Raw genomic sequence first — 18,127 nt, 5'->3', positions numbered from 1 at the left:
TCAGCAGATGTATACAGGAGAAATGATTACATTGGTTTGGACAGGTAATATGAAGAAGAGATGATGTATTCTTAAGATAATAGTGATGTGGATTATATGATGATATAGTGGAAGTACTTTAATAGTGATGTATATAGCAAGTTAGATTCAAGTTTGGTAATTTTGGATGAAGTGATTCTACACGTAGAAGTGAATGCTGTATTTTAGAAACAGGCAACTCATGCCAACATGCTTAGAGAAATTGATGTAGATGTTTATCATAATGGAGTGGCAACAATGGTGAAACTGGTGAGAATGATAATGGTAATGATAGTGATGATGACAACAATGATGATGAGGTTCATGATCATCAATGTCATCACAGCAAAATGATAAGTGTAATAAGGTAATGAAGAGGGGAAATAATGAGAATGGTAACAGAAATGACTGTAATGGAGGTAACACTAATGGTGATGATGGCAATGAAGATGATGATGTTAGTTATGATGGCGGTGGAGATTTTGGTGGGAGTGGTGATGATGAAAATGATAATGTGATGATGATAATTAAAATGATAATGTTTACGATCATGATGATAATGAATGTGATACTGGTGATATTAATGATTGACGCTGAGAGTGATAACGTGGTTTTAGTAAAAAAACAAAATAAAAATGAGATATGATATATGGGTGTGTTCCACTATGGCCTCAGGCTGACTGAAGCCTTGTGGTTGAATTTGGTATGCAGAAGTTCCCATTGTGTATAGATGTGTTTATGTGAAAGTGTTTGTGCTCCCCTTGATAAATAGGAGGGAAAACATTACCTCACTTGAAAACAGGTGGGGGTTGGCATCAGGAAGGTCATCCAACCATAGAAAACCTACCAGACGAATAGTGCTGTAGATATGCTGAGAAGGTAGGATAAAAATAAACCTCCAAAATGTGAAATAACTATAAATTCCTGATTAGATATGAAAGATAGTGAATGTGCTTGTAGTAAAAAAATGAAAGTTTATAATGAAAGGGACGATAATCAAGTGCCACCTATTTATCAAATGTTAATAGAATAATTCTCAAAGAAACAATTTTATTGGACAAAACTGTTTCCTAAGAACATCCATAACATAACCCAATGAAGGAAGCCTCCATGCAGTTATTCATCCAACTTGGAGTAGCAAGCACACTTCAAGTGTGGCCTGCAGCTTAATAAAATACATTGGATAATATAAGTGAAATGATCAAGATTGCTACATTTTTTTTTTATTATAGGTCTTGGCTAAAATGAAGATAATCAGGGATTAAACAACATAAGGAGTATTTTATGTAAACAGTGACAAACACACACAAATTTAAATGCCATTCTGGATGAAGCCTAGAAGAAGCAGTCAGTTACTTTGTATTTCTTCACCAATAAATTGCATAGAAACAAACATCTGCAGCTATTTTTTCAACACCAATATTTCAACATTGGTACTGTTGCTCAAGGTAGTATTATCAGTACAGACTAAACAGTAGTTAAGCTGTTTGATAACCTAGTTTCCAAGTTAAAATTCTTCAAGAATTTATTTCTATGCCATTAACAACATAAAATCCTGTCATTTGTGTAACATCCACTTTTCCATATTTGCATGGATCAAACAGAATTCTTTGAAGCAGATTTTCCATGATCAGATTCCCTTCTTGTTACCAACTCTCACTTGGTTCCAAACCAGGTAATTATATTCCTCGGTGGCTAAATGTGTCTTTCATAGAAGATTGGAAACAATCAACATTTATTTGCAACTGTCATATAATGTCAAGACAAGAGGACATGCACACACACATGCACACACACACACACACACACAAACACACATTTTTCATCCTTTAGTATTTAAACCGGCCATATCCGGCCAAAATATTTAATCTGTTTTATGTTCAAACTGACCAGATCCAGGCTCTCACACCTACCCTACAATGTTATTCTACATTAAGTAATTACACCATCAAGATCTTGAAGATGAGATAATGCATGATTAATTCAAATCAATGTGAATCAATAAGCATGTTATGTTTTATAGAATAATCTGAACTCTAAAAGGTTAAAACAAAATATATTAACAATCTTTAAGAATCTTAAAATTTTAATAATAAGCAGATTTTTATATATATATATATATATATATATATATATATATATATATCAATGCTAACACTTTTCTAGCTACAATGCCTTAAAACTGTTACTGTTTTTTTTTTGGGGGGGGGGGGGGGTAACTAAAACAGTATATAGCTGAAAAGCAAAACATAAAACATGCAAGATAAGATATTATTCTCTCATAAACTTAATTTTCTCAAACAGAGTAAATGATAGGAATTTTTCCAGCTATATAAACTATACAACAAGTAGATTGCAGTGAGATATGAACTGAAAACACTTTGCATCCAGTATGCCTGGTATTTAAAGCATAATAAAACCTTTTGTACAAACACCATACCTCCTCACAACATAGCAAAAATAATTGGAAGATTGGATTTTGGAAAAGGAATCAGTAGGAAGATAGCAGAGAAAATCTATGACAAGACATAGAATCATCATCATCATCCTCATCATTATTTTAGTAATTCTGTGGGAAGCTTGGCACTAATGGTATACAGATTGTTATTTCTATCAACAAGATTGAAAGATGTCATTCTGTCAGCAACAATTTGAAATGGGTGGCATATCCAGAAAGAATGAGATGACACCTTCAGCAGGGAAATGATAATAGAGTAGGTAAACAAAACAGAAATTTCATAATTAATGATGAAGTCTTTAGAGAAATTGTGAAGAAGAAACATGTAATGGCATTTAAACCATTACACCAACACAACAGGTGGAAAAGTAAAATTAATTTCTTTCAAAAAAAAAATTTTTTTTTCTTTTATTAATCACCAAAAGAATAATTAATTGAGCTAATATATTCAATCAACCTCAGTATGTTTACTAGTGATTACTTTTAGCAGAAACAGATAACCTTCATGATATTTGAACTTGAAACAGTGAAACACTATGCGTTGAAAATGCTGCTTCTTATCCAATCAATGGAGATTAGCTATACCAAACCTAGTTAGTACTTAGATGGGTGGTCACTTGAGAAACTTAGGTGTTGTAAGCAACACTTTAGTTTTAAGGTGGTGAGCTGGTAGAATCGTTAGCACATCAGAAGAATCGTTAGCACGTCAAGCATTTCTACTGGGTTCTTCACTTTCTAAGTTAAAATACAACTGAGATCAACTTTGCCTTTCATCCTTTCAAAGCCGATGAAAATAAAGTGACAGTAAAGTACTGGATTCTAACCAATCAAGTAAACCCTCCCCTAAAAACTGATGGCCCTATGCCAAAAATTTGAAATAAAAAATGTTGTTAATGACAGAGCAGACCAAATAGAGAGAACCTAGAGAAAGATAGAACAGTCAGACAAGCTGTTAGATCAGGCAGGCAGTTAAAAGAAGCAGACAGATAGAACAGACAGATGGGTAAAACAGAGAGATAGAGAACAGACAGGCAGTTAATATAGATATATAGGGAAGACTGCTAAGGCAATAAGACAGACAAATAGAACAGAGAACAGAGAGTCCAGCTGGGCAGAACAGTGAGACCAAACAGATAACTAAAGACATATAAAATACAATAATCTCAGTAACAGCAATGATTTCAAACAAAAGTCTTACCGCATCAACAATAAAACCTGCAAGTGAGTTAACAAACTCCTACCATGAACCAAGAATCCAGTATTTTATTCACTCAGTCATTATACCTCTCAACAACATCAAGTGAAATTGAAAGAATGCTGCTGATTTTTTTTTACATAGGAATGAAAGAAATAGGAAACAGATATTCACACCTTCCCAAGGGTATAAACAAAATAAGTGAAGTTGTTCTAACTTGCATACAAAACAGGGTTTAGGAGTTATATCACTGTAATCTTACCATAGAACCCAGCACAAACACTAACAACAAAAATAAGAGTAATGAATTAGGAAGAAAAAGAATTAAAATATGATGCAAACCAATCCTAACCTGAATAGTTTCTAGTGAACTATTTAAGGGTCAATAATGAATGACAAACCTAAAACAGACGTGCTGATTTTTCAGCTGATAATTAAGAAATAATACAACATACCAGGATACTGAAAGAAAAAGCAAAAACTTTGGGTTCCTTGAAACTAGTATGAAACTGTCTCATTTGCAATGTTTTACGCATTTGGTTAAGAATTTTAGTTATAAATCAAAGAGATATTGTAGAAGAATTTCCATAATGGTACTTAGGCTGCCAGGCTTATAATATCAAATATTTATTTATAAAAGTGAAAAAATACTGATGATTAAAAGAAGTAACTGAAGGTCCACATCAGAAAAACACAGCTAAAATTTCTAAAATGATTTTGTACCCAAGAATATAAAGTACAGTTCAGTATTTCAGGCAGGGTCCTTCTTCAGCTTATTCTGTGAATTATCCATTGCTACAGGATATAGTTTCAAAATGTTTCAAAGACTTTTACTTGATTCTACAGATAAGACCGCCAATTCTCAGGATTTCTGATTACATATCACATTTTGCTTTCTTTAACAAGCAGACCATAAATGTTATTGAGGTCTAAAGCAATTAAAGGAAATTACTATCACAAATAGTAATACAAATATCTGTAAGAAAAACAAATCAGTCTAGCACAGATGATGCTAATATGCTGTAGATTTCCATAATGTAATAGTCTGCAAACACAAACTAATTATACACATAATACATGGTTACTCTCAATCCACTTATACCATGCCAAAATTTGAAACAATAATTATGATACAGCAGACTGAATAGACAGAACAGACAGAAAATACACACACATACACACACACACATTATGGACTCTCCTATTGCCGAGCAACCACATAGATAATCTATTTATAGTGATCAAATGTTTGCGTTCACATAAACTCATTCAGGTTGACATTACCTGTACAGGTGCGCTATGTGCCACATGTCAGACGACAAAATGATTGCAGAGCAACGTAAAATAAAGTGCTTTGCTCAAGAACACAATAGAGCGCCCGGTCTGGGAATTGAACCCGTGATCTTGCAATTGTGAGTGCAACACACTAACCAATAAGCCATGTGGCTTCATATGTGTGTGTGTATCATTATCATCACCATCATCATCATCATTTAATGTCCATGTTCCATACTAACATTGGTTAAACAGCTTGACAGGAACTGCTGTGTCCAAGGACCGAGTTGAGCTCCAATATCTGTTTTGCTATGGTTTTATGGCTGGATGCCTTTCCTGATGCCAACCACTTTACAGTCTGGACTGGGTGCTATTTACATGCCAATGGACTACTGGGGTTGCCATGCAGCTTGCAAGACTATGAGCCCTGGGGTAGACAGGGGGTGGGGTCAGCTTCATGGAGGGAGACAAAGGGATTACAATCGGAGAGAGGGGGTGCAGAGGAGGTTATTGTGTGATTAAGAAGTCCTGGGGTTGATTTACTCGACTAAAGGCGGTGCACCAGCATGGCCACAGTCAAATGACTGAAACAAGTAAAAGAGTAAAAGAGTAAGCATATGTTCTGTTTTCCATGTGGGTATAAATCTCTTTAAGTATTAAAGACAAATGTTAATTTGCCCAGAAATACTTTATCCTGATTAGGGTTACAATAGTAACGAGCAAAGCAGATTAATATTTCAATTTAAACTCTCTTAAAATGTTTGTAATACACAATCTACTTAATGTAATAACTCTCATTATATTTGGGTACATAATTGCTTAGCTGACCCGCCTGCTCAACTTCCACACAAGGAAAAAAATGATGGCCATGTACCTAAACTAGAAACATTATAGTCTGATTACTGTGTGTGGTGAGTGTATATGGATATATAGACAGACATCCCCACACTTATGTCTATGTGATAAACAATCCCCCACTTCCAAATATATATATGGTTTACTTTTCCTTTAAGGTAAGATCAACAAAAATGTACTCCATCTTGTGAGAGATAAATTTTGTTTATTGTACACACACACACATGCACCCACGCATGCACACACACACACACACACACACACACACACACATACATACACTTACTACTCTCTGCTATTTATTCCATCTTGATCATTCTGCTTTAAATAGTGGAGAGGGTCAAGAAGGCTTATACACACACACACACACACACACACACACACACACACACACACACCATACAAATCTTAAAATCAGTTGCCTTTCTAAGGTAACGTTTCTGACCTACACAACCAACCTTCAGTAAAATATTCTGAGGCATGGAAGTCTACTCTACAATAAACATTCCTACTCAATCCACTGCACTAAAATGACAACAGAGAAAGAACATACTCTGAACAGCTCTAAGCTAAACTACCAAACCCTACATGATGGAACAAGCAATGTGGTTCCATATACAAGGGGTGTTCATTAAAGATTTCCCCTGACCCAATTCCGGTTATTGCAGGAAACAGAACTTGTACAAGTATAATCATACATGTCTCTACATCACATTGTAAATTGCAGCTTTCCATTAGTGTTCGTTTGTCTTTTACGGCTGCTGAAGTGGACTAAGGTGTTATAATGGACGCAGTTGAATGCAGATCAGTGATCAGGTTCTTATACTTGAAAGGTCATACATCAAAAGAGATTTTCGATGAGTTGAAAGAAGTTTATGGTGACAATGCACCATCATATGACAGAGTTAAGCACTGGCATTGCCAGTTCAAATGTTGTCGGACATCTGTGGAAATTACTCCTATTCCTGGACGACCACGTTCCGCCATTGATGACAACACTATCCATAAAGTGGAAGTTGCCATTTTGGAGGATTGCCACATAACTATTTGGTAACTAGTGAAGATAAGTGTAGGGTCCATGGAAAAAATTATTCATGACCATTTGCATATGCAGAAGTTGTCTGCACAATGGATTGTCTGAATGCTCACGCATTTTCAGAAGCAGGAACGAGTCAATTGCTTCCAGGATCTTTTGGTAATATACCAAGAAAACGAGGACTTTTTTGGCGGACTTATCACATAGGATGAAACATGGGTCTATCACTATGATCCTGAGACTAAAATCCAGTCAAAGTAACAGGGGCATGATAACTTACCACCTCCAAAGAAGGCTTGTGTCTAACCCTCAGCAAGCAAGGTAATGCTCAAAGTCTTTTGTGACCAGCACAGAGTAGTGATGATGGATTTTCTGGCAAAGGCACCACAATTAACAAGGCTTATTATGGTTCTCTGTTACAAAAATTGTGGGATGCCAATGCTGACCAAAGGAGTCTGCCTCCAAGACAATACCCCCATTCACAATGTGCATGTTGCCCAGATGAAAGCACACTCCTGCAGCTATGAAATCCTTCCTCATCCCCCTTACTCTTCCAACCTCGCACCATCTGACTTCCACTTCTTCTTTCCAACCATGAAGTCTTTTTTGAAGGGGAATCATTTTTTGGATGATGATGAACTTATTTCCACGGTAAAGTCTTGGGTCCAGACGCAACCAACCAACGACTACAGATGAGGTCTTCACAGCTTCATAAAGCAATAGGAGAAGTGTGTCACCATTAGTGATGGCCATGTAGAGAATGACTAATAATTATGCCAAGTTTCATTTATCCCAGTCCTTGGGAAGTGGGTCTGGAGAAATCTTTAATGAACACCCTTCAGACATAAACAATGTATTCTTCTGAATCTGTAAGTCACACAAAGAACATTTATTTGCACCTCCCTTAGCTCTTGTCTTCCTGATATAGTTCTTACTGGAACTATTCTTCAACAATAGATCACCATATAGGGATTTACAAGAGGTAATAAAATCCAAGTAGTTATATATCCATTCAATAGAGAGAGAGAGAGAGAGAGAGAGAGAGACTGAAACCTATGACGCAGGTTTATGTGTTTGTGTATGTCTGTATATTATACCGACATCAACTGAGAATAACTTTCAGCACATGTTCACATAAATATCATCCTGCAGAATTTAAGACGATATCTGTCTTCAATGCTCACCCTACTCCATGTTTATGCATTATCATTAAATATCTAAATATGCACATCTGACTAGAAGAAAGAAGTATGATCATTAGAAGAATTCCTTCGAGTAAAAGAGGGGATGCAATAAAGTAGCCAACTACTGAAGGCGGAACTAAGATTTCTAATAGCAAAAACATGGTGAGATGAAAGCAACAGTATCATAAGAAAGATACATAAAAAACAATGTGTGGCTTTATCTCTAGTACTGTGATATCGTATGAATAACAAGGAGACTAACATATTCATTATTTGTTTAGAACCTTTACAGTCTTATTATCTAAACTTTAGATAATAAGGCTGTAAAGAACACACGTCTGTCGACACAAACATATGCACACACATACGCATATACACAAGCACAGTTCTTACCAAAAATGATGAGGTTTTATTCCTGCACCTTTTCAGTAACTCTTAACAGTTTTCTTTAAGCCTTGCTCCATTTTCTTGTTTCAAATTATCTGGTTTCATTATTCTTTTGACCTTCACTCACTCATACACTTGACTATTTCTCTTTCTTTGCCCTTTTTCTCTTGCCTGTGTGTATGTGTGTGTGTGTGTGTGTGAATGTGTGTGTGTGTGAATGTGTGTGTGTGTGTACGTATGTATATATATATATATATATATATATATATATATATATATATATATATTGCTATTGTATGTATGTATGTATGTTGACCAGTTAGTGACAGAATAGATGTTTATTTCATTTGTTGATGGCTGTTTCATAATCTGTGTTAGTTACATAACAATGTTACATCATTTGACAAACATATGTAAATAAACACATACAAGCACCTATAAATATAATTGTGCTGCAACATAATGAACAGACTACACATCAGACCATATCATGGCAAGTCAAATACAAGACTTTTCTATAAATTAACAAGTTGTTTCATTATATAGCAACAGACAATAGATGTATTCAGTAGATTTCACCCTTTATAAATATTAGAATGATCATATATGTTTGGTTCTTTGAATCTCAGACAGTTGCAGTTAATGGTCCTCTCTGATGCGACATCAATTTTTAGTGGAATCCCTCATGGATCTGTACTGGGATCACTATTGTTTGTGGTGACTCTCTCAGACATACCCTCTGTCATGCAGTCAGCTACCCTCATCAGCTATGCTGATGATACAAAGGTATCTCAAGTGGTCAAGAACCCTGATGGCACCCTAAAACTGCAGAAAGGTCATGCAATATCATCCTCATCATCATCACCCTTTAACGTCCTTTTTCCATGCTGGCATGGGTTAGACTATATATATATATATTCTTGATTCATTAAAATTATCTTTGCTACTAGAGTATGCTACAATTACCAAATAGTAATTTAGATCAGCTTCACATTAGAAGAGAGAGATAATCTCAAGACTCACAAATTCTCAAAGTTGGCATGCAATTAAAGAGAATGTCAAGCTTATTATCTGGAGATAAAAAGACAGTGGAGGACATATGTTTCTGCTTCAATAATAACTGCACACTCTAACCTCAGAAACCAAGAGATATAGACATATACAAAAAGAGTAGAACACATTTATGGCATAGGTAGTTTGCATAAACTAAAATGAGCCAAAAGAAATAACACAAAGTGACCAGTGGCACGTATATGAATAACATAAACAACTACTGGTGTATCAAATACCACCCTCATTTTTTTTTATTGCTATCAAATTCTGCTCCCATCCTTTCATTTCTCAACATGCCCTCTCTCATTATTCCATTCTGTCATTCATTCAATCTGTAAACCGCAATTATTTTATCACACCACCTCTCTAATTCTTACTGCATCTCTCTTTCTTATACTACCTTTTACCTTCTCACTCTCTCATCCATTCCTCCTTCTATTTAACAGTTTACACATAACTGCTTGCTTCACAAACTTCCAACTCCTACACTCTCAATCTCTTACCTTTCTATTTATCTATTTAATCCACCACTCTCGTCGTAATACTTTCTTTCTCTCTCTGTCACCTCTCTCATCACAGCTGTTGCTTTCTCCCTCGAGCATGACAAAAAGAGGGAAACCAACAACAAAAAAATTTGACATGTGACTTAATGTTTATTTGTGTGTGTGTGTGTGTGTGTGTGTGTGTGTGTGTGTGTGTGTGTGTGTGAGAGAGAGAGAGAGAGAGAGCAATAAATCATGTGTCAAATATTTTTGCTGGTTGGTTTCCTTCAGTATGCATAATATAAGAGACGTATTCATATACACGATGACATTTCTTGAGAATAATACAATAATAGTTTCCTGTTGTCATTTACTCAGCAAGTGGGCTGCTCTCTCGAGCTTACCTTTGAGTCACAGGGTTTATTTAACCTTTAGATAGGAGAACTGATTTAAATGACATCAGGCTATGTCCACATACTAGTGAGTCTATGTGATGAATGTCCAAGGGCTAGGCTTCTTCTAAGTCCTGTTTGCGTTAGTTACACCTTCATGGTCATACTGCACAGAACTCTCAAACATTTTGAGCATTTAATGACAGCCAAGAAACTAAAAGGAAGATGTTAGGGAAGAAAGGGAGAGAGAATATCCTATGGCCTTTCCAGCTGGCTTTAGAAAGACCAGTCAACCTAAATGCTGAGTTATGTGTGGGAGAGGAGTGAGTAGAGTACCATGACTGCTAATGCTAGTAAGAATAGCACTGGAAGAAAATTCATAAATGTATAAACGAGATAGAACTACAGAAGGAACACCACATTTTTCTACAGGAATAAAGTGAAAAAAAATTAATACAACTAACTCTGAGTAATAATATTTCAATTAAAATCTGAAACAATACTGAAACTGAACTACCAGCATCTCAGTATGTATGCATGTATAGATGTCTTATTAATGTTTCAGTACAAACATTTCTATCAAGCTGCATCTAAGTTCAAATACGTACACACAATGCTATTAAAACTAGTTTATCTTTAAAAGCAAAACAAATAGAGAAGTAATTTTGTTTTAATGTTCTTCTAACAAGCAAGCACATCATAAAATGTGCACTGGGACCTTTATTCTTACATCTTTGTGCATAACAGCTGCTGTTAGTTTTTATAAGTTCTTAAATTCTTTACAATACATTTTATATTTTTCACTTCCTTTTCTATATCCTTTCATCACTAAACTCTGCTGTGTTAGTTTCTCTCCCCATTCATCTTTTCACAAATGAATGATTTCAACAAACACTTTGTTTTTATTGTTGACATTCATCTCTCTAATGCTTATACGTCAACAACTGGGTAAGTATGGGTAAGTATCCCTGAAGAAAAACCAGAGTTCTTTCAAATTCCTGTCATTACTTGTGCTACTGATACTCAATATTCAGTTCTTAAAATTCTTTCACATTCAATGTAGTTCTTCACTCCTTTTCAATGCTAACAATTGAGTAACAGTCCTATGCTATCAATGATAACAGGAGTATAATTAATACTAATTGACCATTGTTGGGTGCTAGAGTTTTTGGAAATATAATTAGTGTCAGATCTTTCAATTTCAATGGAAACAGTTAAAATATTTGCCAGAATTTATTTGAGTTAGTCAAGTCATATATATATATATATATATATATATATATATATATATATATATATATAGAGAGAGAGAGAGAGAGAGAGAGAGAGAGAGAGAGAGAGAGAGAGAGAGAGAGATTGAGAGAGAGATAGAGAGAGTGAGAGAGAGAGAGACAGACAGACAGACAGACAGACAGATAGATAGATAGAAAGATAGATAGATAGATATACATGTGTATACAGGGTGCGGTGAATAAACTGTCATCTAAATGATGCAAAAATGAAAATTACACTGACATCTCATTTTAACAGAAATATTTACCAAAATTACATAAAAATATCTTGAAATACTAAAGAATAAATTTATTCAATACAAATGCCATTGGTTTCAACCATGGCCTCCAGACAACTTCGGAATTTCCTGCAACTCTTCTGGACAGCCTCCTTGTTTAAGTTGATGAATGTACTGTAATCCTTGCTTTCAGTTCATCTTTAGTGTTACAAGTTTTGTTAGTCTCTTACTCAACTGCACCCCACACATAATAATCAAGGGGGTTGCAGTTTGAGGAGTTACTAAATTCTTTGTTATATTTAAAGTAATTGAAAGAAACACAGAGCATCTCAAAATAAATACAGTACAAAAGGGTTAAGTTATGTATAGCCTGGGCCAATTTTGGGCTGAAACATATCTAAGTGTATCTTTCTCTCTCTCTCTCTTTCTGTTTATGTGTATGTGTGTGTATGGCTGTATGGCTAAGAAATTTGTATCAAGGTCACAGGTTTGATCCTACAGTATGCCATTTTGGACAAGTGTCTTCCACCAAGTGTTTTTCACTCATGAGGCCATATCAACAGAAGGCACTTGCCCAAGGTGTTCTGCTGTGAAGTAGGATCAAACCCTGAACCACATGATTGCACACCAAGCTACTTAACCACACAGCTATACCTGTCTCTAAATATTTTGTGCATGTAACCATCCATGCAACACAAAAATACTCACTAATATACAGGTAACACTACACACTAACATCTGAAAGTTGATTTTAATTAATGAAGAAAGAACCAATGAAACAAAGCTAAAAATTAACCCTCCATTGTTACTGTGCAACCATTCTTCCTTTACATACACCAAAATCTATTTAATGGTTGACTGAATCTTTAATATATATATATATATTATTTGAAATTACAGAACCAGATAATGCCTATTTTTGTTTCTTTGTTCATTTGATTTTTCTCATTTGTTTAAAATATAAATTGTTTTTTATTCTCTTTTGTGTTTTCTTTTTTTCTTTAATTTCTAACTTTAATTTCTGATTTCATAATTTAGCAGATGTAAAAATATTAATGTGGTGATAAACAGATGAGAAGAAAGTTGGTAGGTAGAAGTGATAAAGGTGGTGGCAGTGGTGGTGGTGGTGGTGTTGGTGTTGGTGGTGGTTGTGTTGGTGGTGGTGGTGGAGGTGGTTGTGTTGATGATGGTGGTCACTGTGGTGGTGGAGGTAGCTGTGGAGGTGGTAGTTGTGGTGGTGGTAGTTGTGTTGGTAGTAGTGGTTGCATTGGTGAAAGTAGAGGTGATAATGTTGGCGATGATAGTGGTAGAGGAAGACGTGGTGATACTGAAAGTGAAGGTGGTAGTGTTGGGTGGTGAGAGTCATTTGGCATTAGTGATGGAGGTGTAGAGGTGACAGCGATAGTGCTAGGGTAGTAATGATGTTGATAGTTATGATGCCCATAATAATGGTAATAGTAGCGGTGGTTGTGGTCGTGGTGGTGGTACTGGTAGTAGTACCGGTGGTAGTAGTACTGTGGTGGTGGTGGTAGTAAAATTAATGGTGATGTTAGTTATGTTGCTAAGGTAGCGGTATTAATAGTGATTGTGACTGCAGTATTTAGTAGCAGTGATAATGATGATGATTCAGTTTGCATTGGTAGCAGTACAGATGGTAACGGAAACATAAACGATGGTAGTGATGATATAGTATTGGTGTTGGTATGGTATTGGTAGATGTGGTACTAGAATTAGTAGAGGTGATGTTGGCAGGAGTGGGTTGGGAAATACATCAAGACCATCTGCTTTACAGATAAATTGTTGAAATTTTCTATGGCGCCATTTTACTCATGTAAAAGCTACAAAGTTCCTAAAGACTTAATGCAGGTGGCATTCCTTTTACAGGAATTTTTGTTTTAGCTTGTTCAATTTCTATTTATTCACTCAACTATCTACTAACGTTATACTTCTCTTTATAAAGCTGCTAATAGCATTTGTTAACTCTATCGATACCAACCCAGTATCATAGTGTTTATGGCTAAGAATTTTGCCTTGCAATCATATGGCTTTTATGATCATTTCCACAATGTAGCAGCCATGGGCCAACCGATGCCTTTTTCAATGTATTTGGTAGAAAGAAACTGTCCAGGAGCTCAACACATATGTATAATTACATATACACAGGTAATTATCGAAAACTTACTCACCTCTACATTAATCAACAAGTCTATGAGTGAAACAATGGGACCTATACATAGTCATTTGACCAGCTAGAAAAAGCAGCTGAATCTCTTTTCAAATCATCCCATTTCACTATCTTGACAAGACTGCATGCTGAGAGTAGGTCCATTTATTTCAACCATGTTCACCACTCCCATTCATCTTTCAGCAAATTAACCACAAGTGCAACACTTCACTCTTTCCACTCTCACTTTTCACTCCAACTGAAACTTTAAAAAAAATCAATGAGAGCTAAATTAACGAGAAAAGTATCTGACTTCAACCCTTTCTGTCATGTCTACTTGACAACCACTTTCTCCATAGGGACCATAGAGTAGGAAAACTGCTTGCCCTGCCCACAGCTGATAGCTAGATCTTCTAGACATATGACAACAGCTATGTAGTATAACTCCAGAAACATGCAGAATTGTTATCTTGCTTCTTCACTTGCTGTGCATCCTGAAGAAGTCTCAATAACAATAGTTCTAAACCTCTAGAGTTTATCTAGAACTAACAATAACTGAACCTGGCTCCTTAAGAGCACTGTCAGGATGGGAATATCTGGAAGATATCCATTGCCTCCAGCCTGAACTTCTTCTAGAACAAACATTCAGTTCATTCTTACTGATCACCAGAATTTTCTCAAGAATATCGCCACTCTTCCTTATCACTAGTTCTCTATAAAAAGTTAACCTGGAAATTGTACAGATTTCATGATCCAAATCTTTACAATCTCAAATTTTAATGGATTGTATTATCATTATTATTATTATTATTATTATTATTATTATTATTATTATTATTATTATTATTATTATTATTGTTATTCTTTAAGAGAAGCTTAAAGAAGAGAATATCTTTTGGCCATATCTTTTAATATTTTCTTAGTACAAGAAGCATAATCAGCTGAGTTGACTGTAGTATACAGTATTAAATGCTAACATAGGGGTTAGGGAACAGTTGATTCTATTACCCCCAATAGTTGAGGGTACTTTATTTCATAAATCTCTGAAGAATGAAAGCATAAGTTTACCTTGGCATAATTTCAACTCAGAACATAAAGGGGTGATTTTAGTATAATGCTACTACTTATTTCATTGATCTGGAAGGAAAAATGGTTGAAAAATATTTCACCCCTTTTTCCTAAAATATCTTGAAAGGAGACAAAACTGACCATTATAGGATTCAGAACCTGGTGTATAAGAAAGAAGACTGTACAAGTACAAATGCGTGATGGACATGGAGGCTGACATTTGGATAAGAAAGAAAAAAAGAAATGTGCCAAATGATTCAAGTGGAAGAAACCTGCAGAAGAGAAAAGCAGAATAAGAAGACAAGGGATGAAATGGTAAAGGTTGATCCAAAGAGACTGTCTCTCACAAAGGAGAGATGACAAAGGACTACAACAAGTGGTAAGATGCCGAGCAAGCAGGGGAAAATGGGCGGAAAACTGATGATGATGATGATGATGATGATGATGATGATGATGATGATGATGATGATGATGATGACAATGACGATGATGATGACGATGATGATAATGTCTTGAACTTAGAATCATTAGACCTCAATTGATATTACAGAAAGTACCTATTCTTATATCCCTCTAGTTTCTGCTTCATTCTCCAGAAAGTGAATAATACAATAGAATCTTTAAAAAGGAAAAAAGAAAAAGAAAATTACTAAATGAGCAAAGAAAAGGGGAAAAAAAGAGAAAAAATAAAGGGAATTTTATAAAAATACTGCTCATTGAAGCATTTCTAAACGAAACTAAAATGAAGAGAAAAAGTGTAGCTTGGAAGAAGTTTCTTAAACAATCATAGTTTGAACTTAAGTGTAGAGTATATTATAAAGACGAAATGTTGCAAACTCACCTTACTGTGTTACGGTTTTTGTCCAAACTTAGCAGCTGAAGTCAAACACCATCTGAAAGATGGGAAATAATGAAGTAGGTTAATTAGATTTCTGAGAGGGTTTTGAGTAGGTTTCCAACACACAAGTAGTGGAAGGCTGTTAAGTTAGAGAATTATGTGGGACTTAATGTCTTTGGCAGCATGCATGCACATACACATGCACACACACACACACACACACACACACACACTCATACACACACACACACATGCACACACACACACACACACACATTTTGTAAATTCAACCATATACACATGAAACTATAATCATACATACAATTATACATGCATCTGCAGAATATATAAATATTTACAGATACTCACCTATACATAAAACATATTTGAGTGCAAACACACACACATACTTATACATACATATGAATATACATACGTATACGTATGTGTGTGTGTGCATGTGTGTGTGTGTGTGTGTGTGTGTGTATACATGTAGCTTCATGCAAATCAAAAGTTACACACTTATATAGCTATTGATAGTTTAACATTTTCATAGCTTCACCGACAGGAAAACACGTATGTGTGAACACACAACCATTTCATTATACAGGCAAACATACATGGAAACGTGTGTGTGTGTGTGTGTGCATATACACGCACACACACGTGCTATCATTATGTTTACGATACATAAGAACATGGAAAGACAGTCACGCAATCCAATATTTAGATGCTAAGGATACAGCTGTGAACATACCTATACACATGTACATGTTTATTATGGGTAGGAATAAGTAATGAGATGAAAGTCCAAGCAAGAGAGAGAGAGAGAGGGACATACAGACAGACATTCAAACAGACAAACAGACAGGCAGAGCGGGAATAAAAGTGAATTAGAGGGAGTGATAGAATGTAGTACTAAGAGTTAGGTAAATACAGTATTATATGGAAAGTTAAAAGAATATGAATGTGTGTGCATTTATGTGTGTAAGTGATGACAGAGCAGGTGAAGAGGAAGAGAGAGGAAGAGATTCAAAAGGGAAGTGAGAAGAAGAGAAAGTGGGATGGAGTGAAAATGAGTGCAGTTTTGAATGACCGTGTGAGTGTGGGTAAACGAGAGTGAAGAGGAGAGATATAGCTCGAAAGAGAGAGGAAGAAAGAGAGAAAGAGGAGAGGAGAGAGAGAGCGAGAGAAAGGAAAGATTGAATTAATGAGTTTGAAAAGAGTTATTAAATGACTAACAGAAGGAAGAACAGTTAAGATAGAAGTAGGGAAAAGAAAGACTGGAAAGAGAAGAGCAAAGAAAGAGAGGAACGAGAAAGAAATGTGGGGGTGAGTACACACACACACACACATATACATATACACACACACAAGAGAAGACAAAGGGTAAGAGAGAAGGAACGATTGAACAAATGAGTTTAAAAAGAGTTATTAAATGACTAACATAAGAAGAGACAGTTGGCAGAGATGGAGAAAGAGACTGAAAACAGAAGAACAGAGAAAAACAGACATACAAGGAGATACAGAGAGGAAGACACATGCATAAAATAAAAGATACACACATGCCAAAAAAAAAAAAAAAAAAATACCCATACACACATGCACACAAAAACACAGAGTATTACAAGAAAGAGAATTGGGCAGTGAAAGCTGACTGAGCATTTAAGAAAATAGATTAGTTTTCAGGTTTATCTTCATCTGTGTTGTTTTATCTTTCAGCCCTTGGAGGGATCGTTTAGTCTTGATTTGAACTTGAGATGTCTCACTTGACAGGAATAAAATACACATTTGAGTATAGATCACACACACACAAAACAAACATCTACATTTGACACATTTCTTTTACCTCAATTACAATTTTGTTGAAAAAGAAGAGACTTGATGAAGAAATCCTTCAGTTTCTGACTACAAGACCAAATAAAGGAAGATTGTTAGGATACTGGATTAGAATTCCCTTCTCACAGCTAACTTAGGTTACACATATGTTTATGTATATATGCATACCCAACACCTATTGGATGTCTTTATGTACACATATGAACACATGATGAGTTACAGCACAATGTGTTATCATCATAATTCCTGCCACAATATATTTTTTTTTTCTTTTTGTAAAATGTGCTACGATTCCTAAACCCCTTGTTGCTTCGTGATATGAGATAGAATGGATTTAGAACAGTCACTAAATAATAATAATAATAATAATGAT

General features: G+C 35.3%; 1 protein-coding gene across 1 annotated transcript in view; it reads right to left on the bottom strand.

The window, feature by feature from the left end:
* The window catches only part of LOC106867500 (semaphorin-5A), a 313,387-nt gene that overhangs the window by 141,157 nt on the left and 154,103 nt on the right, over positions 1-18,127 (bottom strand). The window contains exon 3 of the mRNA XM_014912385.3: positions 15,919-15,970. The gene's annotated coding sequence lies outside the window, so the exon portion shown is untranslated. The remainder of the gene's footprint in view (positions 1-15,918; positions 15,971-18,127) is intronic.

This window comes from Octopus bimaculoides, chromosome 6, assembly GCF_046866305.1.
Source record: "Octopus bimaculoides isolate indiv1 chromosome 6, ASM4686630v1, whole genome shotgun sequence".
Lineage (NCBI taxonomy): Eukaryota > Metazoa > Mollusca > Cephalopoda > Octopoda > Octopodidae > Octopus > Octopus bimaculoides.
This window is presented reverse-complemented; position numbering and strand designations above follow the sequence as displayed.